At 43.8% G+C, this 24,591-nt stretch overlaps 1 protein-coding gene across 1 annotated transcript in view; it reads left to right on the top strand.

Annotated features, from left to right (window-relative positions):
• Positions 1 to 24,591, top strand: part of nt5dc1 (5'-nucleotidase domain containing 1) — a 423,262-nt gene that overhangs the window by 294,705 nt on the left and 103,966 nt on the right. The gene's annotated exons all lie outside the window — the stretch shown is intronic.

Genomic DNA, 24,591 nt, shown 5'->3' with positions numbered 1-24,591 from the left:
CTGATTTCCTTAATATCTAAAAACATATTGATCTCTGTTTTGAATATTGTATAAAATCATGAGGGGCATAGATAGGGTAGATAGTCTTTTACCCAGGGTTGGGGAATCAAGAACTAGAGGGCATTGGTTTAAGAGATTTAACTAGAGGGCACAGGAGGGGAAAGATTTAATAGGAACATGAGGGGCAACTATTTTCCACTGTGTGTATGTATATGGAATGAGCTGCCAGAGGAAGTAGTTGAGGCAGGTACAATAACAACTTTTAAAAGACAGTTGGGTAGGTACATGGATAGGAAAGGTTTAGAAGGTTATGGGTCTAACATGGGCAAATGGGACCAGCTTGGATGGACATCTTGATGAGCATAGACCAGTTGGGCCACAGGGTCTGTTTCCGTGCTGTATGACTGTACAACTCTCTGAATATGACTGAGCTTCATAGCCCTCTTGGGTAAAGAATTCAAAGATTCATACTCATTTGGTTCAAGAAGATTCTTCCTAGTCCTGAACAGCAGACCCCTTATTTTGAGACTGTGACGCCAATTCTCAACAGGGGAATCACTATCCCTGCCTCTATCCTACCAAGCCCTGTGAGAATTTTTGCACATTTCAAATCGATCACCCCTCATTCTTCTAGAGAAACAAAGGACTGCAGATGCTGGAATCCAGATGAAAAACACGATGATGCTGGAGGAACTCAGCAGGCCAGGCAGCAGCCGTGATTTCAGTTATGAAGAAGGGTCCTGACCCGAAACGTTGACCGCCTGATTTTCTCCACGGATGCTGCCTGGCCTGCTGAGTTCCTCCAGCATCGCCGTGTTTTTCACCCCTCATTCTTCTAAACGCAAGGGAGTACAGGCCTAGCATGCATAGTCTCTCCTCATACAACAAACCTGCCGTCCCAGGAATCAATCTGGTAAACTTGTTGCACTCCTTCAAATGCCAAAATACCTTTCATAAAGGAGGGAGGTCAGACCTCTACACAATATTCAAGATGCAGTCTCACCAGTGCTTGAGCATTTGAAGTCAAGAGTAGAAGACTTGTAATTTGAGCAAGAACTCTCCACTCTTGTACTCAAATTCCCTTGCAATTAAAGGCCAATATACCATTTGATTTCCTACTTGCTTGCTGAACCTGCACATTAACTTTCAATGTTTCGTGTATTGAGGAACCTAGGTCTCTCTGAACACCAACACCTTTCATTCTTTCACCATTCAGAATATACCCTGCTTTCCTACTTTCTGTTTTAGCAGTCACCTTTATATTCTGTACTGTTCAAACACTTACATAGGACCAAGGAGCAGGGTGGTAGTGAATGAGAGCATTTTATCCACCATTATCATAAGAATAAATCTTGAAAGTGCAAAAGTAATTGACAATGATTCCTACTCCCTATATTCGCCACAGAACTGAATTCTTTCATCTTTCCGTGTCTTTAGTCCTTTGGACTGCTCATTTAAGTCTGAGTTATTTCTGTAATTTATAATTTTGTGTTGACATGTTCACCACCCTGTCTGAAAACTATTTTCATCATGATATAAATATGGGAGATCATGTCATGTCATGAGTCAATCCTCACTAGCAGGAATGGGCCTTGTCACCAGTGCAAAGAGTAATTCACAAATGTTCAGCTTGCTGAGTGAAATATTTGTTCTTTCTTAAAATTATTCAACATTTCAAACATCATATTTCAAATTGAAACCTCATTGTTGCTAAAATAATTGAAACAACATGAAAGTCGTCTACCATTTGTAAACATTACAACACCTTCAGTAGTTCTGAATGTTCTTCAGATATGTAGAAAGATATCATTACAATGAAACATCATGTGCATAATAGTGCAATTCTTCAGTAAAGCAGAACTACTCTATCTACACAGGTGTATCATTCTTCAATGAAACAAATTGTGGTTATAAATACTGAGGCAGTATATGGCTAAAACAGAGATGTTCATCTGCACAGGAGTATTAAAAAAAATAAACCATGATATTCTACCTCCACAAGAAAATGATGCCTCAGTAAAACATGCATAATAAACACAAATGTTGTATCCCTCCATAAAAGAGAGAGACATAAAACTTCATGGTACCAGTCCAGTTTTACAGGCCCTGCACAGATGTTGAATTATCCAGTATGGCGAGCTGGGCATGTAAACAGATTCCATGCCAAAAATGTGCCACCCAGCATGTTAGCAAAGGATTAAAATTAGACGTGTTGGAGGGAAATATGTTGTTGACATTAAAGGGTGGTTGGGTGGGAGCATTGGTATGAGCTAACACGTTTACCAAATAGGGTTTCCCTGTACATAAAACCAGCATTAGGGCGGCTAAGGTAAGAAAAATGTTGTCTATAAGCAGCCTTACCAGTGGATCACCAAACAATCATTGGACAAGGCCAGGAACTGGATACATTTTAAAAAAGAATGTTTAGCTGAGTGTGGAGTCAGGAAGCATGGCAAACTTCTCCTAGCTCCATTGCGCTACCAAAGATTGATGCCAGTATCTGCCCAGCCCCCTCCCTTTTCCCCAAATCAGTTCCCTTAACTCACTCTCAATCACTGCTTTCCTTTCATAACTGCCTTACCCAATCATTCCTCCAGGAATACCTCCTCCCCCCAACCAGTCATACAGCATGGAAACAGGCTCTTCGGCCCAACCAGTCCATGCTGACCAAGATGCTCATCTAAGCTACTCCCATTTGCCCATGTTTGGCCCATAGCATTCTAAACCCTTCCTATCCATGCACCAGTCCAAGTTTCTTTTAAATGTTGTTATTGTATCTGCCTCAACCACTTCCTCTAGCTGCTCATTTCAAATACAGCCTTTGGGTGCAAAAGTTGCCTCTCAGGTTCCTATTAAACCGCCCCCCCCACCCCCCCGCCACCTTAAATCTATGCCCTCTGGTTCTTCATTCCCTAACCCTGACTGCCGGCAACCACTTCTGTGTGCCTCCCTGCTTATTCCTCAGTACCTTCGAGCCAGGTATACTGGATGTCAGTAACACAGTAAATTTTAAATGTGGGAGTACCATACCACAGTGACATTTTAATTATAAGAAACAGTGGTAGAAACAGGCCAATATGCCCTGAAGCCTACTCCATCATTCAAAAAGATCATTGCTCTTCTAATCTAGCCCTCAACACCCACTTCCTGTGCTCTCCTCATTACCCTTGAGCCTATATTCAGTGACTCCACCTTCAGCTTCCTGGGGTCAAGAAATGCAAAGACTCATGACTTTCTAAGAGAAGAAATGCCTTATGGAAATTGAAATATATTCCATCTATTGGTTCCGCTGTTTCCATCATGCTAGCTATGTCCTCAAAGTACTCAAGCAAATTTCTCCAAAACAATTTCCCTTTCATAAAACCACTGACACTGTTTGGTTGTCTTATATGTTTCTGAACATCCTGCTGTTACCTCCTTAATAAAGGATTCCTGATATCATGAATATCTGAGTACTATACTTCAGTGGAATAAATAAGATATCTTTATTAGTCACATGTACATCAAAACACACAGTGAAATACATCCTTTTTGCCTAGAGTGTTCTGGGGGCAGCCCACAAGTGTTGCCGCGCTTCCGGCGCCAACATAGCATGCCCACAACTTCCTAACCTGTACGTCTTTGGAATGTGGGTGGAAACCAGAGTGTGAAGGGGTACCATATCTCAATGGCACAGCATTATAAGTGCAGGAATATTATAATTAAGTAAGACATTGAATTTTAAATACAGGGGTACTTTACCTCAGTCACACAGTGAATGATAAGAAAATCCAGAAGAATATAAATACATGGCAGAGTTAAGCATAAGTAAAACAGAGTGACCTTTAGTTATAGAGCTTTATGCTTAGGATCAACAGAGTAAAATACAACTTACATACTTGAATGCAGATACTTGGTGATGTGTAAAATGCACCAAAATGTTTTACGTTAGTGCACAGTGAATTCTGAGAGTAGGAGCATTGTACCCCTGTAAAGCAGTGAAATAAAAGTATGGGAATGCTATCACTCAGTAGTTCAGTCAACTTTAAATACAAGAGTACTATATTTAAGTAGCAGCATAGACATCTCCTAGAGACTCTGCCAAGATTCTCCTGATGTCTCTCATAACTCAGGCAGAAAATTGGTAGCAATCTGTTGTAAAATTTCTACTGTAAGTCTCCTCTCATCTCCCAGGGATTGTAAGTGATAAGGTACATGACATGAAATAGAGTTTAATATTAGACTAGAGTTCTGTGGTTGACTGACAGTTTGTTGAGACTTTAAACACCACATGGAATGGTATGTCTCCAAAAACCACCTGGGGGAATTGTCATTGCTCATGATCTTTATTTGTGTTTTACTGCCACCTTGTGGCTGGGGGTGAGTCAAACTTAAATAGGTCAAATGGAATGGATTTGCTGTGGAGAATTTAAAACCTCTGATTAACACTATGATTTCATAAAGCAGCTCAAAAGTGTGATATTTGTCATGATAAATAATTTTGCCGGTCTACCATAGTGCTTGCATATTTAAGATGTACTGTGAATGCAATTTAAGATGGACAGCAACAGAGCAAACAAAGCAATAGTTGAAATATTTCTTCAAAAAAAAATAATAAAATGCCCTTCGATGTCACCAAGTGAGTATTGGCTCAGAATATAAGTTCACAAGTGTGACTTCCAGTATATGAACTAGTTCTTGTTTACTGCATTTGATGACCTGGTAGTTGTGAATCTCTCCCCGCCTTTAACATCTGCCCAGTTTTCAGTTCCTATGAAGTCAGTGTGGAGATAGTTTCAATTGCCAGAAATAACCAGTTCTGAAAGTGAAATTTATCCCCATCAGTCCCTGAACTCTCTGGATGAAAAAACACAAATACATGGTGGGAAGGAGGAGAGAGGGAAGAGCAAGGAGGGAATTAAGGAGGATGCAGAGTCCAGATAAAGGTGTAGATAGGTTCCATGTTCAAGGAAGGATATACCTGTCTTGGAGGCAGTGCAGTTTACTGTCACTGCTTTGTAGGAGAGGTATTCTCATTCCAAATATAAGATTTTGAAAGGGATTGACTCAGTTAATGTTGGGAGGGCCATTTCTTTGAGCTGTGAAGCCTAGAACAATTTTCAAAAAATGAAATGAGGATTTGTGTTATCCATATTACATTGGATAGTTCAGAAGATATTTGGTGAGTATAAGAGGGTGTTGCAATTATATGAACTATTTGAAATATAAATAGAAAGTGCAATCAAAGAGCTATATTCAAGTTGTTAACTTCCAGACAGTGGCTAGGCCAATGGACAGGAAATGGCAGTGATTCGGACAATATTTCATGGCACCAACAAGGTGACTTTGTATTGCCCTTTTACTTTTGACACTGAAGAACAAGAAAAGTGAAAATAAAATCTTCTCCAAGAACCAAATTAGTAGCAAACTTTCCGTGTTTGGAACAGTGTCCTGAAGCAAAAGCAGGGAAAAGTAATTTTTTTTAGGATTTTCATTTATATTCCATAAAAGAATCTTTTCAGAAAAATACTGTTATCAATTTTATGAGAAACATCTGCTTATTTTCTATATGGAATAATGGGTAAAGAAGGAAGTATTAGAGAGACACAAAGATGTCACGATAAAGATCTTCATGAAATGCGATTATAGGTTGAATGAAGCTAAACAGGGAACATATTACAGGACAGGAGATGGCTTGAGACGCAGTTACTGTATTGTTTTATACTTGCATTACTATTTTATACACAATTACAGTTCAGTTACATGATTACTTTATTCAAACGATAAAATAATTTAGGGATTGTAATGGGTTATGATGTTATTGTAGCGGTTGCTACCGCGGAATAAAACAAGACTCTACTCGGAGGATTGCCAAACAGAACTGGTTTATTTTCCCGCCTTGCGCGGGCCCTTTAAGGGAGAATGTTCCCGCCCAAAAACAACCGGTAATGACGTAAGTCCTACATCATCAGGACTTTCCCACGCGCGGGTTCTCCCCGTCGCTCGGAAAGACGAGACCCGCCGCCATCTTGGGCCTCGTCGCTCCGACGCCGCGCGACCCGACTGCCGAGCCAGTTCACCCGACTAGACGGTGAGTCGCCACACAACCCCCCCCCCAGAACCGACGATACAGTCCCCAAGGTCCGTGGGCTGTGCCAGCTGCCGCATAGGGGGGCGGCCTCTGCGTCGCAGCATGGCAACCTCGACAGGCTGTTGCAGATCCAAATGGGCCGGTTTGGAGGCGGTCCGCCGTGAAAACCTGTTCCCTGCCTCCAATATCCAAAATAAAAGTGGATCCGTTATTGCGTATGACTCGGAACAGTCCCTCATATGGTCATTGCAATGGCGCCCGAGGTGTGCCCCTGCGAACGAAAACAAACTTACAGTCCCGTAGTTCCTTGGGCTGGCAGGATGGGGCTTGACCGTGCTGTGAGGTGGGAATCGGGGCCAAGTCGCCAAGCTTCTCGCGCAGTCTTTGTAGGACTGCTGGGGGTTGTTCCCCTTGGTCCCGAAGGGCAGGTATGAAATCCCCGGGGACAACTAGTGGCGCCCCGTATACAAGCTCAGCTGATGAAGTGTGGAGGTCTTCTTTGGGGGCAGTGCGTATGCCGAGCAGGACCCAAGGCAGCTCGTCAACCCAGTTAGGACCCTTCAGGCGGGCCATCAAGGCCGATTTCAGATGGCGGTGAAAACGTTCCACCAACCCGTTTGATTGAGGATGGTAGGCCGTGGTGGTGTGCAGCTGCGTCCCTAGCAGGTTCGCTAATGCAGCCCCAGAGACTGGAAGTGAATTGGGTGCCTCTGTCTGAAGTGATGTGGGCCGGAACGCCAAAAACGTGAGACCCAAGTTGTGAGCAGCGCCCGGGCGCAGGAATCAGTGGTGATGTCAGTCAGGGGGGTTGCCTCAGGCCACCTCGTGAACCGGTCCACGGTGGTAAGGAGGTACCGGGCTCCTCTTGAAACCGGCAGAGGGCCCACGGGGTCGACGTGTATGTGGTCGAACCTCCTACGGTTAGGCTCGAACTGCTGTGGTGGGACCTTGGTGTGTCGCTGGATTTTTGACGTCTGGCAGTGCGGACAAGTCCTGGCCCACTCACTGACCTGTTTGCGCAGGCCATGCCAGACAAACTTGCTGGCGACCAGTCGGACAGTAGATCTGATGGACGGGTGCGCCAACCCATGTACCGAGTCAAAAATGCGTCTCCGCCAGGCTGCAGGGACTATAGGGCGGGGCTGACCAGTCGCAACGTCGCAAAGTAGGGTCCGCTGACCTGGACCAACCAAGAAATCTCGGAGCTCCAGACCCGAGACTGCGGTTCTGTAGCTGGGCAGTTCGTCGTCGGCTTGCTGTGCGTCAGCTAGGGCCGTGTAGTCGACACCCAAGGATAGGTTGTGGATGGTTGGTCTGGAAAGTGCATCAGCAACGACATTATCCTTTCCGGAGACATGTTGGATGTCAGTTGTGAACTCGGAAATGTAGGATAAATGTCTCTGCTGACTGAGCTGACCAGGGATCGGAGACTTTGGAGAAGGCAAAGGACAGAGGCTTATGATCGGTGAAAGCGGTGAAAGGCCTGCCTTCTAGAAAGTATCGGAAATGCCGGACCGCCAGATACAGCGCTAGAAGTTCCCGATCAAAAGCACTGTACTTGAGTTCGGGCGGTCTAAGGTGCTTGCTGAAAAATGCCAAGGGTTGCCAGCGGCCTTTGAGTAGCTGTTCCAGTACCCCACCCACCGCGGTGTTGGACGCGTCTACCGTGAGGGCAGTCGGGACGTCAGTCCTGGGGTGTACCAGCATCGTGGTGTCTGCCAGGGTGTCTTTGGCCTTAACGAAAGCAGCCGCAGCCTCGTCAGTCCAGGTGATGTCCTTGCCCTTACCAGCCAGCAGCGAGAACAGAGGGCGCATGATACGGGCTGCTGCAGGGATGAAACAATGGTAAAAGTTGACCATCCCAAGGAATTCCTGTAGGCCTTTGACTGTGTCGGGGCGGGCAAAATGGCGGATAGCATCCACCTTGGCGGGTAGGGGTGTTGCCCCGTCGCTGGTGATTTTGTGGCCGAGGAAATCGATAGAGTCAAGTCCGAATTGGCACTTGGACAGGTTGATCGTGAGGCCGAAATTGCGGAGGCGGGAATACAGCTGGCGGAGGTGGGAAAGGTGTTCCTGGCGGTTACGGCTGGCGATCAGTATGTCATCCAAGTAAATGAACACAAAGTCCAGGTCTCGGCCTACCGTGTCCATCAGCCGCTGGAAGGTCTGCGCGGCGCTCTTAAGGCCGAACGGCATCCGAAGGAATTCGAACAGGCCGAATGGGGTGATAATCGCAGTTTTGGGGACATCATCCGGATGGACCGGGATTTGGTGGTATCCCCTAACGAGGTCCACTTTGGAAAAGATGCGGGCCCCGTGTAAGTTCGCTGCGAAGTCCTGGATGTGAGGGATGGGATAGCGGTCCGGGGTGGTGGCGTCATTCGCCTGCGGTAGTCGCCGCAGGGCCTCCACCCTCCGGTGGCTTTGGGGACCATGTGCAGGGGGGAGGCCCAGGGGCTGTCTGACCTGCGAACAATCCCCAGCTCCTCCATGTGACGGAACTCTTCCTTTGCCAGGCGGAGCTTGTCTGGAGGTAATCGTCGTGCTCAGGCATGAAGGGGTGGCCCTGTGGTAATGATGTGGTGTCGTACCCCGTGTGTGGGCCTAGAATTTGTAAACGAAGGTGCCAAAATCGATGGAAATTCGGCTAGGAGCTTGGCGAAATCGTCGCCAGAAAGGGAAATGGAGTCCAGGAGCGGGGCTGGTGGGCTGATTTTTCCCAGGGGATAGGTCCGGAGAGTGCTAGAGTGGACTAACCGCTTCCTTCGCAAGTCGACTAACAGGTTGTGGGCCCGAAGGAAATCGGCTCCTAGGAGTGGTCGGGCGACAGTGGCAAGAGTAAAGGTCCAGGTAAAACAGCTGCCGCCAAAGTGTAATTGAAGCGTACAGGTGCCGAAAGACCGTATCGTTGTACCATTGGCGGCATTGAGTAGAGGACCTGGTGGCCTGTCACAAGTGTCGCAGCCTGTCGGGGGCAAAATACTGACCTCCGCTCCAGTATCAATGAGGAAATGCCATCCAGATTTCTTGTCCTGAACGAATAGGAGGCTCTGTCGGCGGCCAGCCACCGTAGCCATCAGCGGCAGCTGGCCCTGGCGTTTCCCTGAAACTTGCAGGGTGGGCGGCATCGACGGGCCTCCGCACCCCACCTCTGATGGTAGAAGCACAGCTGGTCACCCGTGTCGTCGTCTGCGTTCCTGGGGCGTGGTTGCTCGGTTGCTGGGGCCGGGCGAGGCGGGCGTTGGGCTCGCGGCCTGGTGATTTGACTGACGGACGAGCCGCTCTCGCGCTTGGCCCTCCACAGGACATCTGCCCGGGCAGCCACCTCACGGGGGTTGCTGAAGTCGGTGTCAGCTAACAACAAGTGGATGTCATCGGGGAGCTGTTCGAGGAAGGCCTGTTCGAACATCAGGCATGGCTTGTGTCCCTCGGCCAATGCCAGCATCTCATTCATTAGGGCGGATGGGGATCTGTCCCCCAGGCCGTCCAGATGAAGCAGGCGTGCAGCACGCTCACGACGGGAGAGGCCGAAGGTCCGAATCAAAAGGTCTTTGAAAGCCGGGTACTTATCTTCCTCCGGAGGCGACTGGATGAAGTCTCCAACCTGGGCGGCTGTCTCCTGGTCCAGAGAGCTAACCACATGGTAGTACTTCGTGGAGTCGGAGGTGATCTGCCGAAGGTGGAATTGCGCTTCGGCCTGGTCAAACCAGACGCTGGGCCGAAGTGTCCAAAAGGTGGGCAGCTTGAGGGCCACTGTGTTGGCTGCTGCGCTGTCGTCCATTTCGCGGGTCCAAAAGCCGTTTGGACCGTCGGGGTCACCAATGTAGCGGTTGCTACCGCGGAATAAAACAAGACTCTACTCGGAGGATTGCCAAACAGAACTGGTTTATTTTCCCGCCTTGCGCGGAGCCCTTTAAGGGAGAATGTTCCCGCCCAAAAACAACCGGTAATGACGTAAGTCCTACGTCATCAGGACTTTCCCGCGCGCGGGTTCTCCCCCGTCGCTCGGAAAAGACGAGGCCCGCCGCCATCTTGGGCCTCGTCGCTCTGACGCCGCGCGGACCCGACTGCTGAGCCGGTTCGCACCGACTAGACGGTGAGTCGCCACATTATCCAATTTCTAATGGATTGTTTATTATGTGGGTGGACATCACTTTATAATTCTACAATATGTTAGCTGCAACTGAAAACATTTAGCTTAGATAAAGGGATGGAGAGATGCGATTTATGCACAATAAATTATTTATCTTTCATTTGCCAGTTTTTGCAAAAGAGTGGGACTGAGCGTCACCAGGGATACCCACTTCAAACTGCACTCTTTGCCTTAACAAAGATGTAAACCAAGGGAAAGTCCTTGTGGTTATTAAGGGTTTGTGATCTCTTGTTTCACAATCTCTTGCTGCCTAGTGGCCGAAACAGATGAACTTTGCTGAAAGTTAATCAGAAGCTGAGCCTTGTATCTGATCAATGTCGATTAGGTAGTTTGCTGCTTTCACATTATGGATATCTTGTAAGTTATTCCAAAATTGGATAATGTCCTCTGCAAAGCACTTTGGGTCCTTTTGTTCGCAACGATCAGTTGCACAAATTTCTAGTGTTGCTGTTCACATTGGAATTTGTGAAGGTGCACTGGCAGTTCTTTACAATAATAAGTTTTAACTGGAGTGGTTTTGATTGGCAGCTTCATTTATGTAACAGAGTTATCCTTTTATTTATTTGCATTGCAAACATTTTCCCTAACATACCTCCAAAGGCTGAAGAATAAAATTTGGGAGCAAAAAGAATTAACTCTCTGAGTTAACAAGCCATACCGTTGTAATTTTAGGCTCAATACAAATCAGCAGCATCAGTCTTGAAATGTGATATAATTGCCATGTTTTAAGATTATCTTGCAACATAAAACATAATTATGAAGATTAGCACCATGGGTTCAGCCAGACTATTTCATCTCTACTTCAGTCAAATCTGTGAAAGCAGGTGAAGATGTGGTAGTAAAGGGTTTTCTTCTTATTCTAATGACCCCTTAACACCTTTAAACATATGCTGTTTAGTGGCAAGTCATTATTAGTATGCCCTCTCTGGTGAGGGGTATTGAGTTGGTGCCACATTTAGTGCTGCTGCCTCACAGCTTCAGGGATCTGGGTTCACTGCTGACCTTGGGTGCTGTGCGGAGTCCAGTCTTCTCCCTGTGACCACGTGGATCTCTTGGTGCTCTGGTTTCCTCCTCTATCCCAGAGACATGCTGGTTTGTTAACTGACTACTGTAGGATATCTCTTGGTTCACATTAATGTCAAAAGGAATCACAGGGAAGTTGAAGGCTATGTGGGGGATGGGTTGCAGGAGTGTGGGGAAATCAGTAGAGGGGCAATAGGATGAACAGCATTGGTCTCCTGGGGGCAGTCAAAGACCCAATGGACCAAATAGCCCCTTATATAGCATTGTAAGTATGTCAGTTTAATAGTGTCTTCAGTGTGACTTCTGGAGACATTTTCCATGGAAGAGCTGTAATCTATGGAGAAAAGCTTTTAATCCATTGAAGCACCTGAAATCAATAATTGTCACAGAGTAGTTACAGTAATGTCCAGCTAAGGAAAGATTGAATCAAAAAACTGCAAATGTTGGAACTCTGAAATAAGAACAGAAATGCTGGAAATGCCCCATAGATCAGGTAGCATCTGTGCAAAGAGAAAACCAGCTAACATTTCAGGACCTTACAAAAGGGTCTTTGACCTAAAACATTAACTCTGTTCCTCTTTCCATAGGTGCTTCCTGATCCACTGAGTGTTTATAGCAGTTTCTGTTTTTTTTTATTTTAGCTGAAGTAACAGAATATTAATTACTAACCTGAATAAGGATGCACATTTGGGGCATGATGGCTTCGTTATCTTGGCACAAAGCTGATATTTCTGAAAAAACTATGTTTTATTATGTTGTATAAAAAACAGGCCATTTAGCCCAGCCTATCCCAACTACAATTTATGCCCTATACTAGCCTAATTCCTTGTGGGGGTTAAAGAAGTGCCATCAGTATCTACTAACATTTATTCTTGTACAGTGAACTACAGTGTCGGAAAGCTTGGCTAAGGCCAAGAATCTGAATCCACATTAACTAAATGCTGGAATAGGATGTTTTATTGGGATGATTGGTAGGTCTGTTCACGGGAGAGGTGGAATGACTAGTTAGGGAGAAGAAGGTAGCATACATAAGGTATAAGCAGCAAGGTTCAGACAGGGCTCGTGATGAATATAGAGTAGCGAGGAAGGAACTTAAGAAAGGGCTGAGGAGAACTAGAAGGGACATGAAAAGGCGTTGGCTAGTAGGGTTAAGGAAAATCCCAAGGCCTTTTTCACGTACGTGAAAGGTAAGAGGATGGCTAGGGTAAAGGTAGGTCCGATTAAAGACAAAAGTGGGAGAATGTGCCTGGAGGTGGCGGAAGTGGGAGAAGTTCTCAATGAATACTTCTCTTCGGTATTCACCAAGGAGAGGGGTCTTGATGACGCAGAAGGGAGTGCTGGTAAGGGTAATGTTCTCGAGGTTGTAGATATCAAGAGAGAGGATGTGTTGAAGTTGTTAAATAATATCAAGACAGATAAATCTCCGGGGCCTGACAGGATGTTCCCAAGGCTGCTTCGAGAGGCAAGGGAGGAGATTGTTGAACTGCTGGTAAGGATCTTTGAGTCTTCGTTGTCCACGGGGATGGTGCGGAGGATTGGAGGGTGGCGAATGTTGTCCCTTGTTCAAAAAAAGGTAGTAGGGATAGTCCAGGGAATTACAGACCGGTGAGTCTCACGTCTGTGGTGGGTAAGCTGTTAGAAAGGATTCTAAGGGATAGGATCTATGAACACCTGGAGAATCATGAACTGATTAGGGACAGCCAGCATGGCTTTGTGAAGGGAAGATCTTGCCTCACAAGCCTGATAGAGTTCTTTGAGGAGGTGACGAGGAAGATTGATGAGGTTAGTGCGGTGGATGTGGTCTATACGGATTTTTAGTAAGGTGTTTGATAAGGTTCCTCATGTAGGCTTCTTCAGAAGGTCAGAGGCCAAGGGATCCAGGGAAGCTTGGCTGATGTGGATTAGGAAATTGGCTTGCCTGTAGAAAGCAGAGGGTTGTGGTGGAAGGAGTGCCCTCGGACTGGAGGGCAGTGACTAGTGGTGTCCCGCAGGGATCGTTCGGGACCTCTACTTTTTGTGATATTTATAGATGACTTAGATGAGGGGTGGAAAGGCTGGGTTAGCAAGTTTGCAGATGACACTAAGATCGGTGGTGTTGTGGATAGTGTGGAGGGCTGTCGGAACTTACAGAGGGATATTGATAGGATGCAGAGCTGGGCTGACAAGTGGCAGATGGAGTTCAATCTGGAGGAGTGTGAGGTGGTACACTTTGGAAGGACAAATTCCAGGGCAGAGTACAAGGTAAATGGCAAGGTACTTGGCAGTGTAGAGGAGCGGAGGGATCTAGGGGTTCATATCCACAGTTCACTGAAAGTTGCCTCACAGGTGGATAGAGCAGTTAAGAAGGCCTATGGGATGTTGGCTTTCATAAATCGTGGGATTGAGTTTAAGAGCCGCGAAGTGATGATGCAGCTTTACAAAACTCTGGTTAGACCACACTTGGAGTACTGTGTTCAGTTCTGGTCACCACATTATAGGAAGGATGTGGAAGCGTTGGAGAGGGTGCAGAGGAGATTTACCAGGATGTTGCCTGGATTAGAGCGTATGGAATATGAGAAGAGGCTTAAGGTGCTAGGGCTTTATTCACTGGAAAGGAGGAGGATGAGAGGAGACATGATAGAGGTATATAAATATTGAGAGGAATAGATAGTCAGCGCCTCCTTTCCAGGGCACCAATGCTCAAGACAAGAGGGCATAGCTTTAAGATTATGGGTGGGAGGTTCAGGGGAGATGTCAGGGGGAGGTTTTTCACCCAGAGAGTGGTTGGTGCATGGAATGCACTGCCTGGGGTGGTGGTGGAGGCAGATACATTGGACAGGTTCAAGAGTTTGTTGGATAGGCATATGGAGGAATGTGAGATAGAGGGATATGCGGGAGGAAAGGTTAGATAGTGTGAGGGTGGTTTGATGGACGGCACAAACATGGTGGGCCGAAGGGCCTGTTTTGTGCTGTATGGTTCTATGGTTTCCTCCATCACTTCTCTCCAGAAGCTCAAAATGCAGACCCAGGCAACATAGCTGTCTTGCAATAAGGTCTATGTCCCATAATTTTTTTTAAGAAGACCAAGGACCTGAGTTAACATAACTTTGCCATTTTTTGAGAGACAGGAAAGAAATCCTCAGTCTCTTTACCCTAAGAATGGTGCATTAATGCAATATTATCCTGTGCTTGAGTTCCCTATATATGGGTATTTGGGGTCAAATTATGCTAACAATTTTATTTTAATCTATATTTGTTAACACAGTCTGATAATGCAGGAAGAGAAACATAAAGGAAGTCATTCATAAAAAAGTTTGTGATTTTTCTTTTTCTGCCGTTGACAATTATATCATCCTAGTTCTTGTGGAATCTGTCTATTATTTATTTCTCACAAACGTTTCCACACTGGAACATGTAATCTGCGTTGACACCAACAAAAGTGCTGTGTTCTCTTGTTTGCAGTTCAGTTGACTCTAAAAGATTCCACATAAATCAGCAGGGAAGTTTTCTTGGAATCTGTGACCAAAAGGACTACAAAAAATGATTTTTTTGTGTTCTTTTGTTGCTATATTGCTGCATCCTGCATTTACTAAAATATAATAGTTTGTTACACACCAAAACTAAATGCAGTTAATGTGCAAAGGATTGAAAATTGTTGCCCTTTGTACCTTCAACAACTTGTTTGAATCCAGTCAGTATTCAGCCAGCATCAAAACTGCCTTAATCAGAATCAGACATTCCCTGTGACTGTGACATTGTTATATCACCCTCTTTAAATCTCTTGATCCTTTTGTAGCCCATGCTGTTGCCCTTCTCTAGTGTCTCAATGCTGTTGTCTGGTGGCCTTGTTGAATTCTAACCTTACCTAATCCAACTGCAGCAAGAGTACTTTCGCCAAAGACCTTTTTTCCCAGCCTATGCACCATTACTTCCAGAGATCCCCTTGGATCCCTTGCTCTCTTCCATGTTTTCCCCATCTGCAGATCCCATCTTAGTGGCATTATCCAGGGCCTTAAGATAAATTTCTATGTGTAAAGGTGTTAAGCAGCTCCATCTTCCCAGAAGCTTCTTGGGTTCCTCTGCTGAATCCATGCAGTCAAAAAGCCAGCCTACCATTCAGACTTTGATGAATTGTAGATTTTTTCACCAAATAAATATTGAGAAGACCAATCCCTATCCCTCTCTACGTCCATATCGGAGCCTTCCATTTCATCTCCTTCAATTTTGTCCAAGCCTGAATCAAACCCTTTGTAACTTTAACATATTGTTGATTCTGATCTCATGTAATATTAATTCAGAGTTTTTTCTTCCCAGATCCTCTCCATTATACAGCCTGGCTGCTTCTTTCTCTGTAGCATTGTCCTCTCCTGCCCCTACTTCAGCTTTTCTCTCATTCTTCACCCTACATAAATTTCAGGTTATTCAAAGCACTCACCTGTCTTCATAGAGTCATGGAGTCATACAGGATAGAAATAAGCCATTCGGCCCACCACGTTCACACTGATCAGTGGGCACCCATCCATATCAATCCCATCTTCCAGCACTTGGCCCGTCTCCTTCAATGTCTAGGTGGTTCAAGTGCTCATCCAGACACCTCCTAAATGACGTCTGCTTACACCACTGTCTCTGGCAGTGCTTTTCAGGTACTTACCAATCTTTGGGTGAGAAAGGTCCCCCTCAGATCCCCTCTAAGTCTCTTACCCTAAATCTATGTTCTCCACTTTTATTCATCTCTAACATAGGGCAAGTTTTCCTGCAGTCTACCCTATCTATACCCCTCATAATCTTATATACCTCAATCATGTCCCCTCTGAATCTCCTCCACTCCAAGGAAAACAGACCTAGCCTCTCCAGTCTCTTCTTATAACTGAAAAACTCCATCTCAGGCAACATCCTGGTGAATTTCTCTGCACCCTCTACAGTGCTATCATATCCTTCCTACATCTTCCCTGATGTACATCTGCTCAAGGTCTCCAAATGCCTCAATTTTAAAATGCCCATACTTAAATGTTGGCATGGTCTTTCCTTCCCCTATATCTGTGGCTCTCATTAATTTTAAAATTCACCAAAAATATCTTCTCCTCTTAATTCTTCTATATCTCACTGATTTGCCCAATAATCAGTGATGATGTCTTGATCAACCAATGTTCCAGTGTTCTGGAGTTTACTCCGTAAGTTGCTCAACCTCCTTTTGACTCTTCGTAAAAGCTATCCCATTAATCAAGCTTTTTAACCTACTCCATGGAATCACACAGATTTGTGGCACAGAAAGAGGCCACGGAGCCCGTCATGCCCATGCTAGCCAAAATTGGACCTTAAGTTAATCCTACTTCCCAACTGTTGGGTCCACATGTCATATGTCTTCAAGTGTTCAGCTGAATGCGATAAGGGCTTTACTTCCACCCCCCTTTTCTGGTAGTGTGTTCCATATCCCCACTACTTGCATTTTTTTTCTAAAGTCTCCTCCATTTTATTTACCACCTAAATCCATGTTCCCTTGTTACTGACCTCTCTACTTCTCAGTGTTCATATTTTTAATACATCTTAAAATACATCAGGGGCCTTTTTTTCTCTTTCAAAAGAACTTATAAATACAAACGGTTGTTTTTATTGTATGTGTCTGCTTTTCTTTAATGTCTATTCAAACAAACTGAAAGGGCTGCAGCTTACTGTCTCACTGGCAATGATAACACTTCCAACAATGTGCAGCATTCCCTGAGTGTTTCTTGACTGAGAGGCAAGGGGTCTACAAGTAAGGCAGCTGACACTTCATGACAGAAAACAAATGAGTTTTAAAACAACACAAGCGTTGAAGAGGTTAAACATGCTAATGGACCAGATGTCATTCCTAAAATCAAAGTTCTGTAAAGCTGGAATGCCAGTACAAACACCATTACCTGGAAACATTTCTTCTGTCAACCATTTTCTTCTGTTGTTTTCCCAGGCTTTCATTTCCTTTATACTCCAAATGCTTTAATCACACATGTGGTAACCATTTGTTGGTGGAAAAAAGAGAAGCCAGTTGTTCCTGCCAGATGAGTGTTATTTAACACTTGAGGTCATTTTTACAAGTGATTTTAACATGTTAGTTGTGAAATTTGCTTTCAGTATTTGTACTCTAGATGTCACATGATGTTTGAGACTATGTTTGTGCCTCTTTCCATATGTTGTGTTGTTTGTCTTGTGGTGGTGGTTTGGGGAAAGTGTTGTGACTGGGGGTTGGGAGCAAGGGTTAGCAAGTGGGGTGGGGAGGTGACAAGTGAATGGTAAGGGTGTGTTGTAAAAATGTGCTCCTCTGCTGTCTGACAATACCATTAAATTTCTCAATGTATGCTTTTAACTCCTCCAAAATTATCAGTATGTTTTTGGGTGAATTTTCCCTGACACCTGTTTAAAGTGTCCTTTACAACCCTAGATTGCTAATTCTGCTTGAGGATTAAGCAAGTGGTCTTTAAAGGCACTGATTCAGGCCACTGTCAAAACAAAAACAAGCTTTTAAAACATGATTGTGGTGCAGAATTTCTCTAAAAACTGCTGTCCTTAACGTCGTTTTGTGGTTTGCTTAAATGATTGGAACCCTGAGAATGTCTCATTTGGTTGAAGTGGAATCAGTGTATCCCTGAACTTGCTTCATGGTTCCATTAGCTAAATGCATCTCCAGTCTACTATGGACAAGGTTTTAACTTTGCCAATGCAACAATGGTGTTACAATAATACCTACACCTTGGTAGAGGAAAATAAGTCATTGGAAGAATACAATGCTGTGGTCATGACTATTATTTTCTTTGTACAAATGATATGCAAACCTTTGAATATTTATTTATTTTGGTCTAGATACAGATCCCACATTAAACTGGAATTTTTGGCAGGATTTATATTCGCAAAAATGTCGTAGGCATCGGATATTTATTTATAGAAGAGTTATACATCTCAAAGTAGTTCAGACTATGAAGTTGAGGGTTGCTGTGTGTACTCAGATGTGCTGCCTGGCAATCCCATTTGAAGTTTAAAAGAAGGCAGTTATATTCAAGACTTGTGTTCTCCAATAGTGCCAGATTTCAGTGGAAGAAATGTACAGTACATGGTATGTGTTGGGGTGGGATTTGGGTATGTGTTTGCAGCCTAGAAAAGATGCATAAAGGATTAATTGAGAGAATCAGTTTTAGAGGTAGGCCCCATCAGACATATTTAGAGTAGGTTGCTAGTATTCATCTGGGACCCTCAGGCAACTCACCATTGTGGGGCAGAGATCGAAAACCTCCCCTATGGAAACAAAGAAGTTCACATTTCAGACAACTTTGTTATGAAAAGTACACATTCAAAATGTTAACTTTTCTGTTCATATCACTGAAGCTGCCTTCTGTTGTTTCAGATCTCAAGTACAGGGTTTTTTGTTTTTATATGTTTGGACTTTGAAAAAGACACCTCTTAACATTTAAAACCCTATACATTAGCATCAGTCTTGGAGGCTAAAGGCTTTTAAAAACAGAGTGAGAATAAAACAAAGGAAAGCAGTTGAGCCTTTGAAAGTCACACACTGCTCAAGCTGGCAATCTGTGAAAGACAAGACTGCAGGGCTGTAGGACTGGAAACAGAGAAATTATAAAGGAAGATGACCCACCAAAGTAAGTGTAGAATAGTGTGCTAGGCCCAACTCCAAGGTATAATAGATTCTTTCATGTGACATTCTATACTGCATCGAGAATACATTCGATGTCTGAGTGACAGGCAGCTATATATGGGTTTGGAATTGGCCAGTTTCTGCTGTCACACTGTGAATTAGTTTGTAAAGCTTCTAGAAGTCACATTGTGTGAAGATTTTTGAAACAAAAACAAGAATTTTTTTTCTGATTTAAATCCTTATTCTGATGTCAGAAACCTTTTTGTTTAGAATAAATAGTTACATATTAAATCCTAAAAACTGGGTCATTCACCAGGTTCCAATTTACACCAGAATGATTTTTTTTGCAGAATGTGGGCATCATGTATTCCCCATTCCTCTTGAGAAAACGTAATTAACTAGGCAGGTACAATATAGAGTCCCAGGAAAATGGACAAGATCGAGAATATCTAATCTGCTTACCCCTGCCCCCAGGCACTGCACACTGTGCTGCAAATTCATCTGATCCATGAAGATGACCATTGATTTCCTCATGATAATTCAGTAAACAAGAATTCTAATATTGTTTGTGCTGTTGAATCACATAGAGAAAAACAAAAGAAAATAAAGATTTGCCTGGTGTGGCAGAGAATAAATAGGCCAATGATTAGCCCTTTAATGTTGTGTGGGGGATTGGCTGAATGGAGTATGCAACAAAATTATCAATGAACACAATTCCATGCGTTCTGTACACATGCACTTGAAGTTTACATTCATACCACTGTGGGGAGCTACAATAATATATTGTTAACCTTTAGTGTTTGACAGAGTTACTTTAGAAGGATTGTGCAGTACACTAGCGACACAGCTCATTGTAGTATCTGTCATGTACACTCAATCCAACTGTAGAGGCATCTGGAATTTAATTTAAACAGTTTACGACTGCAGCTGTTTGCAGCACCTGGCCAATCTTTGGATTTTGGATAGCTGGAGAACATCACAGATTAGATGATTGTGGTAACCAGGAAAGTTTTCATTGTTAATTGTCTTGAGGGGCCTGCCATAGTTTTATTTTTTGCTCTTTCATGGGATGCAAGTATCTTCAACAGTGCCAGTGTTTAACATGTATATCGAATTCCCCTTGAGAGGGTGATAGCAAGGCACTTTGTCGAATCTCTGCCATTAATATGATGAATTTTATTCCAAGTGCTGAAACAAAAACAGAAAATGCTGGAAACACTCAGCAGGTTGGGTAGATCTGTGGAAAGAGAAATAGAGTTAACATTTCAGGTTGAAGACCCTTCATCGGAACTGGATTTTGACCCATCAACAATCAAATATTTCTAGCTCAGGGAGTAATGTAACTTGGAGAGGAAGCTCCAGGAGGTGGTATTGCTATGACCATATTACCCATACCCTTCCAATAGACGTTGCAAATTTGGAGGGGGGAGGGCATAAGGAATGACCACAATAATTCATAATGTCCCCTAAATAATACTAAGTGAAAGCTTTATTTAATCATGAATAAAATATATCAGTACAGTAGGAGACACAAGAAATTCTGCAGATGCTGGAAACTGGAGCAATACACAAAAAGTGCTGGAGGAACTCAGCAGGTCAGGTAGCATCCATGGAGGGAAATAAACAGTCGACGTTTCGGGCCAAGACCCTTCATCAGTACAGTACATTTCCATCTCAAGCTGGAGATATAATAGTTCTGATGCTGCATCCCTGCAGCTGGGTTGTTTCTTGTGGTTCTTTCTTTAAAGTGAAGGAAGTCAAGAGGATTTGGAGAAGGCGATCTGGGTATTCACAAAGACAAGAGAAGCTTTAGTTGTGAGAATGGACTAGAAAGCTAGAGCAGTTTTAATTAGTGGAAAGGAAGTTAGTAGAGAAGATCTAATGGGAATTCAAAATTTTAGGGAGATTTGATCATGTGCTCTGGTGGGCCAGTGTAAACCAGCACAAGTCCATGCCTGGTGCATTGTCAGTGTTCATTTAGCTGAATTTACACTAGGCAGTGATTGCCATGCAGTGATTGGCCTGAAATTCCATGGACACTGAGGGAAACAATAATTGCCAAGAATTCACATATGTGATTGCTAACCAGTGCTTCCTGCTGGAAAATATTTGTATGTTCGAGTGCATGTTTGTCAAAATAGCCTCATGAGAGAGGGCAGATGTTGTCAATTCAATGGTATTCCCAGCCTCCAAAAACACCTTAAGAATGGAAGGAAGAATAGGACATCATTTTTAAAGAACATGTTTTTGTTCTTGCTGTTCTTCAATACCCCTTCGCTTCTGAACAATATTGGTTTAGGATTAGAGAGAGTTTAACCATTTACCCACTTAATTGGGGAGATGCTTCATCTTCTCTAAGAAACAGAAGAAAATAACATGGAAAAAAAGCTTTGTTATTACAGAAAGGAAAAATGCTGAAGGAAAATGGATATATTATGTTTTATTTGTGCTGACTGGTTTAAAAATGTTCGTTGAACTTCATTATCAGAACCATATTAAGTGAATACTTTGGAAAATGGTTGGTTTGAATACAAGCCAGCTGAGCTCACTTTGACATTTTAGAAGAAATGAGAAAGCCACAGCCTGTGACAGACTGGGAGCCTAAATCACAACCAAATGTAGCTAATTATCTGCAGAATTTGAAACTGTATTCGCAGCCAAAAGGTAGAGCAAGAATCTTCTGTTTTTATTGGTATGTGGTGTCCTGTCCTTGCTGGGAATGCATATGAGTACAGCCCCCATATAGATATACATTGCCTGGTTGTACCAACCAGTCTATTTCCATATTGTTATTTCTGTATAATTGCATACAAGGTTTGTTTATGTATGAAATACTTAGTTTTTGCTTTCACAGTGCGGGCTACAGCAACTATTTTGAGCAATGTCTTAACTTTATGATGTATTTCCATAAATTTGATCTAAGTAATAAAAATATTAGGTGGTAGCTTTTCAATGCATTCATTAAATTGTATATAGCTATATGTGTTAGGTAGTGGAAGAACTTACAACAGATAGAAGCATAGAAAATAGCAGAAGGAGTAAGACCATTCCATTCCTCAATTCCACATGGTCATAGCTTATCATTCACTTCAAAACAATGTTCCCATTGTGTTCCTATATTTCTTGATCCACTTAGCATTAAGAAACACATCTACCTCCTTCTTGATGGCCTCCACTGCCTTCTGTGGTAGAGAATTCCACAGGTTCACTACTCTCTGGGTGAGGAAATTTCTCCTGATTTCAGTTCTAAATGGCATCCTGAGACTGGGACTCGTGGTTCTGGATCTCCAGCCATCATCGTCTGATCTCCAGATATCACTTCCTTGTATCTAGTCTGTTTCGTCCTGTTAGAATTTATAGGTTTCTGAGAGATCCCCTCTCATTCTTTTATCCTTTGGTGAATACAGACCTAACTGGCCCAATTTCTCCTCATACATCCCTGGAATCGGTTTAGTTAACCTTTGTTGTATTTTCTCCATGGCAAGAAAATCCTTCTTCAGAGGAGGAGACCAAAACATATCTTTTATTAGTTTAAGAGATTTGGCTTAACAGGTTGAGCCAGGATGTAATTACCCATCCTTAATTGTCCTTGAGAAGGTGGTGGTGAGCTGCCTTCTTGAACCACTGCAGTCCTTGAGGTGCGGATATACTAACAATGCTGTTAAGAAGGGAGCTCCAGGAATTTGACCCAGCAACAGTGAAAGAATGGCGATATATTTCCAAGTTAGAATGGTATGTGGCTTTTGCTGCTTTTGTCCTAACTGGTAGAGATCATGGGTTTGGAAAGTGCTATCTAAGGAGTCGGTGAATTGCCACAGTGCATCCTATCGATGGTACACACTGCTGCTACTGTGCGTCGATGTTAGAGTGAGTGAATAGTTGTGGATGGGGTGCCTACCAAGTGGGTAGCTATGTTCTGTATGGTTTTGAGCTTCTTGAGTGTTGTTGAAACTGCATTCATCCAGCCAAGTGGAGACTATTCCAACACACTCCTGACTTGAGATTTGTAGATAGTGAACAGGATTTGGGGAGTTAGGAGGTGAGTTACTTGCTGTAGGATTCCTAGCCTCTGACCTGCTCTTGTAGCCACATTGTGTGTATGACTACTCCAGTTCAGTTTCTGGTCAATGGTAGCTCCCAGTATATTGATAATGGGGGATTCAGTAATGGTAATGACATTGACTGCCAGGGAGTGACATTAAAACTGACCATAAAGCTCCCAGTGAGGTCTCACCAAAGCCCTGCACATCTGCAGGAAGACATCCAAGCTCGGGTGCTGAAAACCTCTTGGAAAGCAGGCCAACATACTATTTTCCTTCCTAACTGCTGGCTGCATCTGATTGTTTGCTTTCAGCGACTAGTGTACAAGGACACCAGTGTCTTGATGCTCCTTCATTTTTCGCAATCTACTACCATACGGATAATAATATGTATTTATGTTTTTAGCACTAAAATTATCTACATTAAGCTGCATCTGCTGGGCATTTGCCTATTCAACCAACTTGTCTAAATCACACTGGGCCCTCTCTGTATTCTCCTCACTGCTCACATTCACATCCCAGCATCAACTACTCTGCCTCTTAACGTTTTGTGTTGTTCGCAAATTTAGAGATGTTACATTTAGTTCCCTCATCCACATCACTGATATATATTGCGAATAGATGGGGTCCAAGCACTGATCCCTACAGCACCCCACTAGTCACTGCCTGCCACTCTCCCCTCTGCTTTCTGAGAAACATGCTACTGCACTGTAGTATGAGAGCACATGGCTGTCACATGACCTTAACAACACTGATCCCGCTGGTTGGAGGACAGCATTGCTCTTTGGATTGGAAGTGACACCACTGTCAATCAAGGTGTGGCTCCACCCCACCCATCAGGTGTGGGCATAGGGATTGGCTTTGGAGAGGCACCTTTGTTCCTGAACCTACCTGACCATTGGCCTGTATAAATCACCTGGCCAAGCTCCACCTAGCACTATAAAAGAGTGTTGCACTGCCCTCTCCTTTCTTCTTTCGACTTTCCCAGGAATAGTGAGACAACGCTGCAGAGACCACCGGTAAGAGTGTGCACTACCATGTGGTTTGGGAGCGTCTTAGTCAGATTCCAGGGATTGTTAGGGCCAATGCTTGTTTGGGGCAAGGTATTCAGGCATTGAAGCGTTTATCCCTTGAGAAGCTGTACCTTGTTTATTGTGTGTGTGTGTGTCTCATCCTCATTGCGATTCCCCCTCACATTTGCGGTCTCCTGTGTGTGTGTGTGCGAGTGTGCATCTGGTCCCATTTATTCTGTCCCTGCGTTTGCCTTTGTGATTAAACTATTTTTAAAATCTAAAGCCTGTGTCCAGAGCCCTCGATCTTTAGGATTCCAAAAGAAACTTTTCACACAACATGCACTCGGTTGGCCCAACCAATTTCATGCTCCACATGAGTCTCTCCCTTATGTCTTCTTTAAACAAAATCATCTAAACTTTCTGCTGTAGAGGCAAAATGATCCATAAAGGTTCTGAAAAACATCAAGCTGGGCTGAATTTCCTCTATTTGGTCCAACAATCTTTTTTCTTACTTTAGTTTTTTGGAACCATGGAGTAGCCACACTGTAAAATTACTTCAGAAGCAAGGCACTGCAAATGCTGGAAATCTGAAATAATAATAGAATTGCTATAAATATTCAGCAGATCAAGCAGCATCTGTGGAGAGAGAAAGGAAGTTTATGCTTCAAGTTAATACAGCCTGACCTGCTGAG

Source organism: Pristis pectinata, chromosome 10 (genome assembly GCF_009764475.1).
Source record: "Pristis pectinata isolate sPriPec2 chromosome 10, sPriPec2.1.pri, whole genome shotgun sequence".
NCBI lineage: Eukaryota > Metazoa > Chordata > Chondrichthyes > Rhinopristiformes > Pristidae > Pristis > Pristis pectinata.
The sequence above is the reverse complement of the archived record's forward strand: the minus strand, read 5'-3'. Positions and strand labels throughout refer to the sequence as shown.